This window comes from Pipistrellus hanaki, assembly GCF_964339955.1.
Source record: "Pipistrellus hanaki genome assembly, chromosome: 15".
Lineage (NCBI taxonomy): Eukaryota > Metazoa > Chordata > Mammalia > Chiroptera > Vespertilionidae > Pipistrellus > Pipistrellus hanaki.
The window spans coordinates 17,301,087-17,314,590 of NC_140517.1; positions in this window are offsets into that span (position 1 = coordinate 17,301,087).

Sequence of the window (13,504 nt, forward strand, 5' to 3'; positions counted from 1 at the left end):
TGCCTCTTTCTATTTTGTTTGCCAGTTTATTTTGTTCATTAGATTCCACATATAAGTGAGATCATGTGGTATTTCTTTTTTCTTGGGCTGGCTTATTTCACTTAGCATAATAATCTCCAGGTCCATTCATGCTGTCACAGAAGGTTAGATTTCCTGCTTTTTTATCACCAAACTAGAGGCCCGGTGCACAACATTTGTACACCTGGGGGGAGGGGGGTACTCAGCCTGGCCTGTGCCCTTTAGCAGTCCAGGAGCCCTCAGGGGATGTCCAACTGCTGCAGAGGCAGGAGAGGCTCACACCACCATTGCTGAGCTCCCCAGCCAAGAGCCTGGCTTCTGAGTAAGTGGCACTCCCCCTGTGGGAGTGCACTGACTATCAGGGGACAGCTCCTGTGTTGAGCATCTGCCCTCTGGTGGTCAGTGCATGTCATAGCGACCAGTCCTTCCACCCACCGTTTGGCCATTTGGTCGATTTGCTTATTACCCTTTTATTATACAGGATAGAACTCTAGTGCACAGATAAACTATTATTTGTTTATCCATTTACCAGTAGAAGGACATTTGGAATATTTCCAGTTTGAGTCTATTATGAATAAAGTTGTAAATACTTATGTAGAAGTTGTTGGGCATAAATTTTCATTTTTCTTGGGTAAATTCATAGGAGTAAAACTGCCGAGGCACATGGTAAGTTTTATCATAAGTGTTAACAAAGCTTACATTCTTGAGATAAAAATCCTGTTGTCATTGTGTATTATAATTTTATGTAGTTCTATATCCTCTTTTCTAAAATTCTGTTAAGGAAGTTCACTTTCATGTACATGAATAATAGTATCTGTAGTCTGCTTATATTATAAACATTTTTAAATGTTTTGATATGATGCTGGCATTATACAATGTGTTTGTAAGTGGAAGACAAAAATACGGAACAAAAATGTTTAGTGTTTAGTGTGTAGGATAAATTCAATATCGAAAGCTACTGGGTGTAGAGAAGAAAAAACACAAAACTTATTTTAATATTGTAGGAAAACATGTTTCTTCACTTAGATAAGCAAAATATTTGGTAAAATAGTACAGACATAGATAAATGTTGGTCATATTTGTTTAGGTATATGTATATTTAATTGAACCAGGAATTGCAAATATCGGTGTAATTAGAGTGAGTTCATCTGAATGCTTTTTAAACAGGATAATTCTGGGGCTGAGCCCTGGAATATATAAGCTTTGTAACAATTCTCTTAATTTCAATATTCTCAACACCTTCCCTTCAACTTGAAAGATGAAAATGACTTCCATTCGGGGATTTACTAATTGGGAAGTCATATCAACTTTGTGTCTTGCTTTCTGGACCCTACACTCTTTTGCCCTGAGGATCTTATTATAAATTAAAAATCCCCTGAAAACAGGTCACCTGAAAAATCCAGTTGCTTGTCTGTTCAATAATTCCTTGAGTTTTATGTGCTGTGAAGTTCCCTAACAATATTTGACTGTGAATCTGTCTCTTACATCTGTCTAATTTTCTGCAATGACTTGTTTAAATCTTCCCTAATATTTTGAGCTTCTCCTTGAAGCCCCCTTCAGTGGCTTCCTGGGTGCTGGCCCCTTAATGCACGCATTGGCTCGCTGTGATGTCTGAAGCAGCCTCCCTTTCTCGGTGATTTTTGAATTTAGAAGCTATGGGACATGACCCTCTTTTATGATATCTTCTGTCAGTCTTCCACCCTTTTCTAAGTTTATCTTGGTTTTTAAGATTTAAAAATTTCCCCCAGACACATCATTCTTCATCTAGTTTATTCTGCCACTCCTCCTAAAATAAGTTTTTATGTTTTATTTATTTTCAAATGTCTGCTTTCCTACAGTGAAAGTGTGACAAATGCCTGAGTTTTTCTGAGCAAACCAGGTCCTTCCCTTCTTACCTTGCTGAGGAAACCTACCTAGAAATCCTTTCATTTTTTATAATTATTTTTACTTTCTGGTCTACTTTATAAAAGTCCTGTTATTTTAATACATCTTAATAAATGACCATATTAAAAAAATACCCTCCTTTTTAAAAAGAAAAATGGTTCTGTTGGGTGTTGTTTTGGTTTCTAAGTCCAAGAGTTATGACCAGAGGTCACGGACTGAGGTGCAGGGCAGGCCACGTGACTTCAGGGCTGGTCATTCGCAGGCGCAGCTGTCGGTGCTGTAGGCGGTTCAAACTCTGCAAGGAGGGACAGATTCCAGGTCACTCCATAAGGCTGTCTTCCAAGGCCAAGCATGAACCATGTCTTACAGATCGTGCTGAAAAAAAAACCACACACACACACACACAAAAAAAAAACATGGTACAAACAACAAATGTCATTTCAACCCTTGCACAAACACAAAGCCCAAATGGTCCATTGAATTCACTGGAAACATGTCCTTCCTAGTGTGAAGATTCATTTAGAGTTAACAAAGGACACAGGCAGGCACGATGCATGCGCCACATGACTATCTAGGAGGCCTGGACCCGACAGATAAAAGCCTCTCCAAGTCCCCTTTTCAAATTAGAAGATAGTTTGTTTCTGGTTGTTGTTGGTGGTGGTGGTGTTTTTAGTGGTAAGAGCCAGGCATAGATAGAACAAGTTAGTACAGGGAAGTAGCCAAATCTGGGGGTCTGTTCGTTTATAAATCTTGATCTTCCTGTGGCCTTATTCTGGGTACATGTGTGCCTACAATGGCTCTGCCCAGCCGAAGGCCATAAATTACAAAGTTATCTACAATAAACAATACAGAAGGGAAACTAAAATGCACACCACATATATAATTTAAACGTTTCTGAAGGTCCACTAAAAAAGGAAAACACTTGTGCCCTGGCCAAGATGGCACCTTTGGTTGGGTGTCATCCCATGCACTGAAAGGTTGCTGGTTTGATTCCCGGTCAGGGCACAGGCCCTGGTTACAGGCTTGACTCCCCAGTAGGGGGCGCGCAGGAAGCAGCCAATAGATTATTGCTCGTTTCCATCGATCTTTCTCTTTCCCCTTCCTTTCTCTCTAAAAAATCAATTAATAAAAACAGTTGTAGTGAACTTTAATAATATATTGTATTTACCCAAATATATCCAAAATCATATTGAATTGACATATCACCGATAAGCTATTATTGTTGAAGGATGTCACATTCCATCTTCATGCTGTATTTGAAATCCCACACGCAGTGTCTGCCTGGCACACCTTATTTGGACCTGACACATCTCAAGTGCTCAGGAGTCGTCCGAAGCTTGTCACTCCCCTTATTGGACTGCAGTCTTGGCGACACGTTGCCACTAGCACCATGGCCTCCTAAGTAGAATCTGATTTCATTATTATTAAAATGTCCCCTGAGTAAGGGCAGACGCTCTTTCCAAGAGTTGCTGCCAAGATTGATGTTTGATGAGTTTAATAATATAGACTGTCGAAGCATTCTCAGAGAGCTTTTACCCTGTCTCTGAATTGATGGCCAGCCATGGCCAGTCTCCTGAGGGAGAGCTCCCTCTAGTGTCTCCACGTGGCTTAGCCAATCTTTTCTGGCTTAATGCAAAGCTGCTGAAGAGGCCATTGCAGCTGTTTCCTCCTCCCCACCAGGGTTTACAGACCATGTCAGAACCGATTTCCAAACAGCTTCATGACTTGAGGAAATGCAGTCGGTAAACGTGGCAGCCACTTTGCAAGGCGGAGGGAGAATTGGGGTCCAGACGATCCAGCAGTCACGGCCCAGAGGACCTGGGTGGGTTTTATAGGGAAGAACTCTGTGCACAGATGTGGTGAAGGTCTTTTGGCCTCTCGAGTATACCATTTCCATGCCTCGGTGAGCCTCCTCGCCATGCTTCCTCCATGTGAATGTTTCTCTGGCATCAGTCGCCCAAGTCACAACGGGCGTTTCTGGTTTCAGGATTGTCTGAAGTTTTCCTATGGTAGGAACAATTTCTTCTACCAATCCCCAGCAACAAGCTTACCGTTGTATGTCTAAAGGGCTGTATTGAGCAGTTGCATCAGACCACTTTCAAGTCCAAAATCTCCACCGTATCCACTGAGGAGAGTATTGATTTCTGCCAGAGGCTCTGGTCGGTGTGTGTTCTAGTTGCTGACACGTCTACAGTCATTTGTGCATCGGGGTCATGAGGCTCAGGAGACACCACGGGATTGACAGCCCTTCATAAATCTTTTATTTGCTCGTTTCTGTCAGGGCACAATCCATTCTGTCTCCTATTTCTTTCTGGAGATTTCGTGAGTCCACAAACAATACCTCCAAACGAGAGATGTGGTTTTGCCATAACTCAGTTCCTCCAGTCTCTGGGCTGTGTAGCGGTGGGGTCGAGATCAGACCATAAATTATTTCTCATGCTCTCAGGGCAGCCTCTTGTGGTTCTAGCTCATGTAGTTTCCTACCTTTTCCGAGATGGGGACAGGTATTGAATTGTAATGGGGTTTATCTGCCATACCAATGTACCCTTGATGGTTGTTAAGGCCAAGTGCAGTCCCACTAGATCGTGACAGTACACTGATAACTTAAAGGGGCATCATGCAAGCGCTGTTCATATAACCTGGAGGTACTTCCACACGAGCTCAAACTCTTCTTGACTGGCTTCTGAAATGGGAATGGAAAAAGAAAGCATCGCGAATAGTGCTGCATACTAGTCTCCTTTGGCCATTGCTCTTGGAAGTACTTTTTTGTTTTGTTTTGTTTAATCATATCTATATTGTGTCTGAGGCTAAGGGAAGATCTCCCTAGATCAATCCCCGGTAGTCCACTCTCAGTATCTGTAAATCATCTGCTTTGCCTTTTGGCTCGAAAGGACTATTCTAAAGAGAATTAATAGAGATCAATATCCCTACTTCAACCATTAATGCTAATGAAAGCATTAATCTCTCCTTGTACATCTAGAATTCTACATTGTTTAATATTTTCTGCAAAGCAGGGCTTGGGAATCACAAAGATTCTCATTTAGCACTTCAGTTGAAACCAACTGGAGGGTGGACATGGGACGCATATGATTTAAGAATGTAGGGGCCCATCCCCCATGCGCACGCGGCATCCATCCCAATTACGCGTTTCAGTAAAGGAGACACAGAGCACTTCTCTCTCATCATGTTTTCTGAATGAGGGTTTAGCCTTCATACGGGTATTGTCACAGCATCTTGCTCCCCTCCACGTTTCAGCTCTAAGCCTCCCCCACATTGGGGACCATGGTACCCTGGGCACCAGGAGCTAATGATTCAAATAGTTTAGATATTGTCCAGAGGCCATGCACCAGCACCATTTTCTAGCTCCTTGGATTCCCCTGCTGAGGTTTAGTTCCCAAACCCTTAGTAATTTATTTTCAAAACGTTACGGTTTTAACTGAAGGAGTGAATCCAGACACTCGGTGTATCTTTCGTTCCCGACCATGATGCTTATGGTGCTGGGATTTGTGTCCTCCACGTTGAGTAATGTGCAGGGAATTGGGAGGAGCTGCTTAAGGTTTGTGGGCTTCATGGCCAGAGATGAAGTTAGTTTTCCACCTCTCAAGCCACAAGATTATACTAGTTATACCACCAACACCCTGCTCATGATCTATCGTGTCTTCCTCTTCCATCCTGTATTTTAATAGCAATGAAACAATGCCAGCACACTGAGGCAATTATTACCCCTTTTTCTTCTTTTATATTTTTCTCCTCTTAGTCTCCCCTTGCTTTTCAATAGTATAGACCAGTGGTCGGCAAACCATTGCTCACGAGCCACATGCGGCTCTTTGGCCCCTTGAGTGTGGCTCTTCCACAAAATACCATGGCCTGTGCGAGTCTATTTTGAAGAAGTGGCATTAGAAAAAGTTTAAACTTAAAAAAATTTGGCTCTCAAAAGAAATTTCAATCGTTATACTGTTGATATTTGGCTCTGTTGACTAATGAGTTTGCCGACCACTGGGTTAGACCTTTCTGCCACCATGTAATCCCCCAAATAATAAGTAAGCTTATTGACTTGAGTATTTTCTTGACCCCCTAGGTCAGGGGTCGGCAATCTTTAAGACACAAAGAGCCACTTGGACCCGTTTTCGAAGGAAAAAAAAAAACCTCGGAGCCGCAAAACCATTGCGACATAAGTGATACAGCTCCTCGCCCCGCCCTGCTATCTGCCCTGCTAGTGTAGGACCTGCTGGGGGCCGCAGCGAAGGTTCAAAAGAGCCGCAGGTTGCCGACCCCTGCCCTAGGTAGCAATATAACACAATGATTCCAAATTTGGAGATCACCCTACATCATAGTATCTATTATGGTTTAGGTCAGCAGCGTCAAATTAGATACATCGTTATCTTGATTGTGGTAATGGTTTCCATAGCATATACTTAAAGTGCTGGAACTTTAAATATGTTCTGTCTTTGTATGCCAATTCTATCTTAATGAAACTGTTTAAAAGTAGATACATTGCTCCAAAGACCATTTGGAGTTGCCTTCACCTTGATTATTCCTGTTGCTTCATAAAGATGGTCTGACTGGCCAACCACCAGACTTCACACATAATATCAGTAGATAGGGGACAGGAGCAACAACAGGCACCTCACTGAGGAGGCTCTAAACCACACATACGACTTCCTGGGTGTTCTCTCCCCGGTACACCAGGGTGTTGCTTTGGTTTTGGAGTTTAACAAGAACTGATTATTCACTCATGTGACAAGTTACTCAGGGAAGCAGCTAAGTTCTGGAGTTTCAGACACATGGCACGGCTTCAGCCTGTGGTTTTAGGATAATTTAATATAAACAATCTACATGGACCGGGAGCCAGAGCTAAAGTCATCTGTGCATCAGTAATCAGTGCGTAGCAAACCCTTTCAGGGACCCTCATTTATCTTTCAGCTACTAGACTCAATCAGTCAATATCTGCAAAGAATTCTGGTCAGGGTCAAACTTCTCCAGGGGTCCCCGAGGAGGCAGGAATAAATTACGGGTGCCCGATTACTCTTTCACATAATGGCTAAAAGGCCATTATGTGGGAAGATTCTCCCTGAAATCTAATTCTTGCCTCGGCCAGGTCAATTTGGGAAGCCTGGGCTGCCAGCAGCCGGCTCTCCAATGCTGTCCAAACAAATAAAAGCTTGGAGCGTTGAGCAAGGTTCAGACTGTGCTTGCTACCTCTCCAGAAACAGATGTTATTCAGTGTGAAAACAGCCACTTGCCCTTGGACAAAGCTTCCATAGGCGGCTAGTGGCATGGAAGTCTTTAATGTTGTTTGTTGTTGTTTTTTCACCCATGTTGATGCTGAAATAAGTGTGGCTTCCATGACCCCTCAAGGGCCTCTGCCTTCAGGCACAAGCCTTAGTGTAGTCCTTTCCCTGTGAGTATGGGCTGGCCTCTAGAATCTTGTGTCTAGTCAACAGAATATGGCAAAAGTGATGGGTAATTGCTTCCGTGATTGGGGTCCATGATAATGTCACTTCCATTCTAGTAGCAGATGCTTTCTCTTGCTGGCTTTGATGAAGCAAGTGACCATTAGGGGAGGCCTGCATGACAGGGATAACTTCCAGCTTGTAGCCAGCTAAAAACAAGTGCCCCCAGCTCACCAGCCCAAAGGGACGTGAGTCCTGTCAGCGACCACAGGAGTTCAGGTGACCAGAACCCTGGCTAGCAACGTGATTGTCAGATTTGTGAGAAACCCTAAGACGGAGGACCCAGTTGAGTTGTGTCCAGGATTCTTGACCCACAAAAACTGTACGGTGATATATTGGTTTTTGTTTAGGCCTGTGGTCAGCAACCTGCGGCTCGCGAGCCACATGCGGCTCTTTGTTCCCTTGAGTGTGGCTCTTTCACAAAATATCATGGTCTGGGCGAGTCTATTTTGAAGAAGTGGCGTTAGAAGAAGTTTAAGTTTCAAAAAATTGGCTCTCAAAAGAAATTTTAATCATTGGACTGTTGATATTTGGCTCTGTTGACTAATGAGTATGCTGACCACTGGTTTAGGCATTAAGTCTATGGCAAGTTGTTCTGCAGCAATAAATTAAAAAACACAGCACCTCAAGAGAAAGTATAAGGGCAGGACATAGGCATTTCAACTTTTCCCCTCTGCATATCTTGGTGCTTATTTTTCATTCAACTTTGAAAATGAACTCATTCACTGAGCAATTGGGACAAAGTAAATAGCATGAAAAATAAAATTGCTTCCTAGGTCAGTAAGGAAATGTCACTGCTTTATAGGTCAAGAAGGAAGAAAGTTAGGAAGATAGGCAATGGTGTAAGAACACAGAGTCTAGGTTATTACCAAAGTTGGTCTCAAATGATTAGGCCACTGACTGTGACCTGATATGCCCATTCGTATAATAGTCGCTTCCAAGGGATGGCTTTAGGCTGGGAGTCTGTGGAGGGAGGACATACTGAGGCTAAAAATGGGAAGAAAAATTCACAATGGTGTAAAGTATATAGAAAAAATTGGGAGGAAGGGTGTGGAAGAGAAACCTAGAGTTTAAGTACAATTGAAGCTGAATCCTAATGGGAACTCTTAAGTTCATTGAAAGGATTTGAAGTTTCCGGTTGGCTTAGAGAAAGTTCGATGTTGCCTATAGTATTTTTATGTTCAAATAATATTTAGTTTAGTTACAGGAACAATATCTTCCCTCTTCTGTGCCCCTTTTCCAGAGCGGTGAGAGCACCAGCGATAAAACAGGAAGAAGGAAAGCTTTTATCCAGTCATAGGTGCTATTTCTCTTACAAAATAGAACTGTAATCTTTCCCTGTACTTCTCTGTGCCAATTTCCAACCATTGACAGGCACAATTTACTCAACAAATAACATTTATATTTATAAAAGCATTGCTTCCATAGGCTTAGGAATTGAAAAATGCAAGATGTTGCATTGTGAGCAGGTGGTGATCAATTTAAGCCAAAAATATCCATTTGTTCCAGGAAGTAAGCAAAGAAACATCCAAGTGACAAAGATACCTGGGAAAAACATAGATATCTGGGAAAGACAGAGACAAAGATATCTGGGGAAAACACAACCATATTTTGCAATACTGGATACTTCCACATTTTATCATTTGTCAATTATATAAGGAATAACACAAAACAGCAATCTCCTCAAAAATGAATCGATGAACCAATCCCTGAAAAAACAAACATTAATTCTTCAGTTTATCATATTCTTGATTAATGTACTAGAGGCCCAGTGCACGGAAATTTGTACACTCAGGGGGGGTCCCTTAGTCCGGCCTGCACCCTCTTATAGCCCGGGAGCCCTTGGGGGATGTCCACTTGCCAGCTTAGGCCCACTCCCTGGAGATGAGGCCTAAGTTGTCAGTCAGACAGCCCTCTGGCGGCCTGGGAGCCCTCCCTGCGGGGAGCAGGCCTAAGCCACAGTCGAACATCCTTAGCCTTAGCACTGCCAAATAGGAAGGAGAGGCTCTAGCCACAGCCCCTGCCCTTGCAACCATCAGCCCAGCTTGTGGTTGAGCGGAGCTCCCCCTGTGGGAGTGCACTGACCACCAGGGGACAGTTCCTGCATTGAACTTCTGCCCCCTGGTGGTCAGGGCACATCATAATGGACAGTTGTTCTTGGTCATTCTGCTGATAGGGTCAACTTGCATAGTACCCTTTTATTCTATAGGAGGATATATAGAAAAGGATGGAATAAACTAATCAAATAGCTCATATGCATGTATGCACAGCCCGTGGACACAGGCAACAGTGTGGGGAAGACCTGGGGTTGGGAAGAGGCTGGATAGAAGGGGGAAGGAGAAAACTGGGGACTCTGTGATACTGTCAACAATAAAAAAAATTTGAAAACCTTTTAACTTTGGAAATAAAGTATATATAGAAAATGAGAGTTAGAGAAATAGACCACTAAATTTATTTCCCAACGTCAGATTATTTCTATATTTAAACTTTCATGAAGTTCCCTTGGTGAGGTGGTATCATTGTGGTTTTAACTTGGATTTCCCTGATGATTATTGATGTAGAGCATCTTTTTGTGAGCCATCCGTATGTCTTCTTGGGTGAATTGTCCTTTTATGTCCTCTGCCCATTTTTTGATCAGATTACTTCTGTTATTGAGTTGTATTAGCTTCTTACTGATTTTGTATATCAACTCTTTATCGGATATATCATTTGTGAATATATTCCACCATTCAGTAAGTCTTTTTTAATTTTGTTTATGGTTTCCTGTGCTGTGCCGAAGCGTTTTTAGTTTGATGAAGTCCCATTTGTTCATTTTTTTCTTTTGTTTCCCTTGATCAAGGAGAATGTGTCCATAAACTTGGACTGATGTCATAGTTTACTACTTGCATTTATGGTTTCAGGCCTTATATTTAAGTATTTTATTTTGAGTTTATTTTTGTTTATGATATAAGAGAGTAGTCCAGTTTCATTTTGTGGTTATATTTAATTTTCTATTATCTTTTAACCTTCATATTAGCTTCTTATGTGGTTGATTCACTGTAATTACTATGTATTGGCCTTTACTAGTGAGATTTTTTTTCTTTCCTATATTTTCTTATTTCTAGTTATGGACTTTTCTGTATAAAGAAGACCATTTAACATCTCTTATAAGGCTGTGAACTCCTTTAGTTTTTGCTTGTCTGGGAAACTATCTCTCCTTCAATTCTAAATAATAACCTTGCTGGATAAAGGTTGTAGATTCCTTCCTGTCAGCCCTTGAAATATCTTGTGCCACTGTCTTCTGGCTTGTAAAGTTGCTCATGACAATCAGCTGATAGCCAATGGGGTGTCCCTTGTATGTGACTTGTGTTTTCATTCTTGCTGCCTTTAAGATTGCCTCTTTATCTTTCACTTTTACCATTTTTATTATAATATGACTTGCTGTGGTTCTCTTTTGGTTCATCTTGTTTAAAACTGTGATTTCTGGGCCTGGATGTCTTATTTCCTTTCCTATATTCGGAAAAATTTCAGAGATTATTTTTTCAAATATTCTTTCTTCCCCTTTTTCTCATCTCTTTCTGGAATTACTTGAGTGTGACTGTTAGGGTGTGTGGTGTTTTCCCAGAGATTTTTTATACTATCTTCATTTTATTTTAAATTTCTTTTTCATTTTTCAGTTCTGATGAGGTAATTTCCACTTTTTCCAAGTGGCTAATTCTTCTGTATTAACTAATCTGATTCCTTCTAATGTATTGTCATTTCAGCTATTGTATTCGTCATCTCTGATTGGTCCGTTATTACATTTTTTCTATCTCATTGTTGAAGGGCTCTTAGTTTCTCTATTGCATTCTCAAGTTTGTTGAGCATCTTTATGAGTATTTCTTTGAATTCTTTATTAGGCAAATTACTTATCTCCATCTCATTGGGCTTTTCTTTGGAGTTTTTTCTTGTTCCTTCATTTGGGGCAGGTTCTTCTGCCTCCCCATTTTGTTTGGCTTTGTTTCTATGAGAGGCATAGAATGGCTGCCTCTCCTGGTTTTGAAAGATGCTCTGTGTGTTGAGTTGTTCTGACTGGCTGGTTGTAATCGGGGCAGGTGCATGTGGCTCCTGGTGCATCACCTGTCAGAGGGAGCGGGTTCCGGGTGAGGTAACCCAGTGTGTGCATGCTCCTTGCCCTGCTAATCTGGGTGGAGCTGCCCGATTTAGACTGGGCTGGTCAGTGTGCCTTTGGTGTGCCCTGCCGCTTTAACTGTCTGTGATCGGAGCAGGGTCCAGGTGGCCTCAGCTCTTGAAGAGCTTTGTGGGTTTACCTCTCAGTGCCTCACCAGCTCCACCTCTTCTTCCAGCGGCGGCAGGCCTGTGTGTACACACTGCACACTTTGCTGCTCCTCCTTTCCTGGCTGCACAGCTCCGTGTGCTGTTAGCTGCACCCTCTCCTTGCACACAGGCAGCCCTGCATGCCTGCCCTGTTGGCTTAATTGTCCATAGTCAGAGCAGAGTCATGGTAGGGCAATTCTGCTGGCCTGCCCAGCCCCGCCTTTTCTCCTGGTGATGTGGCCTGACTTACATGCACAGCCATACATCATGTGTTCTGTACTCTCACCAGGTGGGGCATCTCTGGGAGCATGTGTGTGCACAGCAGTACCCCACTCCCCATCCCTGCATCTGGGTACCGCAGTGTTGCTTGCTCTGTGCTTCCTTCCACGGGGCAGTCCCATGTGTGTGCAGCCCCGCTAGCTCTGCCCTCTCTGTGGACAGGGCAGCCCTGCATGGCCGGTGTGTGTGGCAGCATTTTGCTGGCTCCACTCTCTCTCCAGGACTGGAAGCCCCATGTGAGCACCCAGTAGTGTCCCAGCATCTCTGTGCTTTCCTGGACAAAGCAGTGCTACAGGCAGGCACTCTCCAGGTGAGGGGGGGCGGGGTGAGGGGGAGGAGTGTCTTTTTGTGTGCAGCCCAGTGGGAGCACCTACTGCTCCTGCTGGATCAATCTCCAGGTGGCAGCGCCCCTGACAAGCTCGCTCTGCACCCTCCTGTTCCTGCTGGGCCCAGCCCCAAGCTGGGTGGCTGGGGACTTGCTGCAGCACCTGAAGGTCTGCCAGAGAACCCGGATGGGTCTGCTGCCCACTGTCCACATCCAGGGAAATGTAAACAGTGGTGCACACCAGCCGCTGACTGGACTGCGGCCTCACCTTCTCTCCATGGTCCTTTTCTCTTGTTTGTTGTGCAGAAGGTATTCAATTGGCTCATACGTACTTGGCTTTCAGCAGGATTTGCTCCAAATATAGGGGTATATTCGATGTGATTTTGTGAAGGGGCTGAGCTCAGTGTCCACGTATGCTGCCACCTGGGACCTGCCTCTTACATTTGGCACTAGATATGATTCTTAAATACGAATGTTTTTATTTGACTGTATTTTTGTGTGGAATTTTTTGGAGGACAAATTTACATGAGACTCTAACCTCCACTCTTCTTTTTAAACTTCCCCTATCTGGATGGGCATAACCAAAATAAGTTCAGAAGATGATAACAATATATAGTGAAACTTACATCAAGGCTAATAGGAAGTGAAAGAACATAATTTGAAGTGTTTCTGCTAGAAAGGAAACAGGATCTTTTTGAGCTCAGAATTTAAGGGTTACCTAGCAACTCTCTCTTTTTCGACAAAGCCATGTCATGTCATTTTTGTTGGGTATAATTGGAGCGTGTTCTCTAAGATATTTAATGAGGGGAAAAAGAGAAGATTCATAGCCTGGAGGTTAGGGCAGACTGGACCAAATAATAAATATGCCATTTGAAGTCTGTTTGTTATTAAATATCAAACTCATTTGGAAGACCGGGAAGGCCCCAGGAACATAGTAGGTCTACAAGTAATGTGTCGAATCACTGACAGCATATCTGATGAGGGTAAAAAAGCTCTGGCAGAGTCATCGTGGGGCTTCTCCCTGCTATGGCGCTGCTCATCTGTGAGGCTGCAGGAGGTGGACAAGCCTGATGCAAAGTCATTGTCACGAATTCTCATTACACCTGAACTCTTCATTCACAGAAGCTCATGGGAGTGAAGTTTCAGTGTCTTTTGTGGAATGATCTGTTTCATGTCTTCCCCTCTCCATAAAAACATGGATTATTCATTGTTTATCACACCAAGCTGTGTGACTAGTATGGGATCTGTT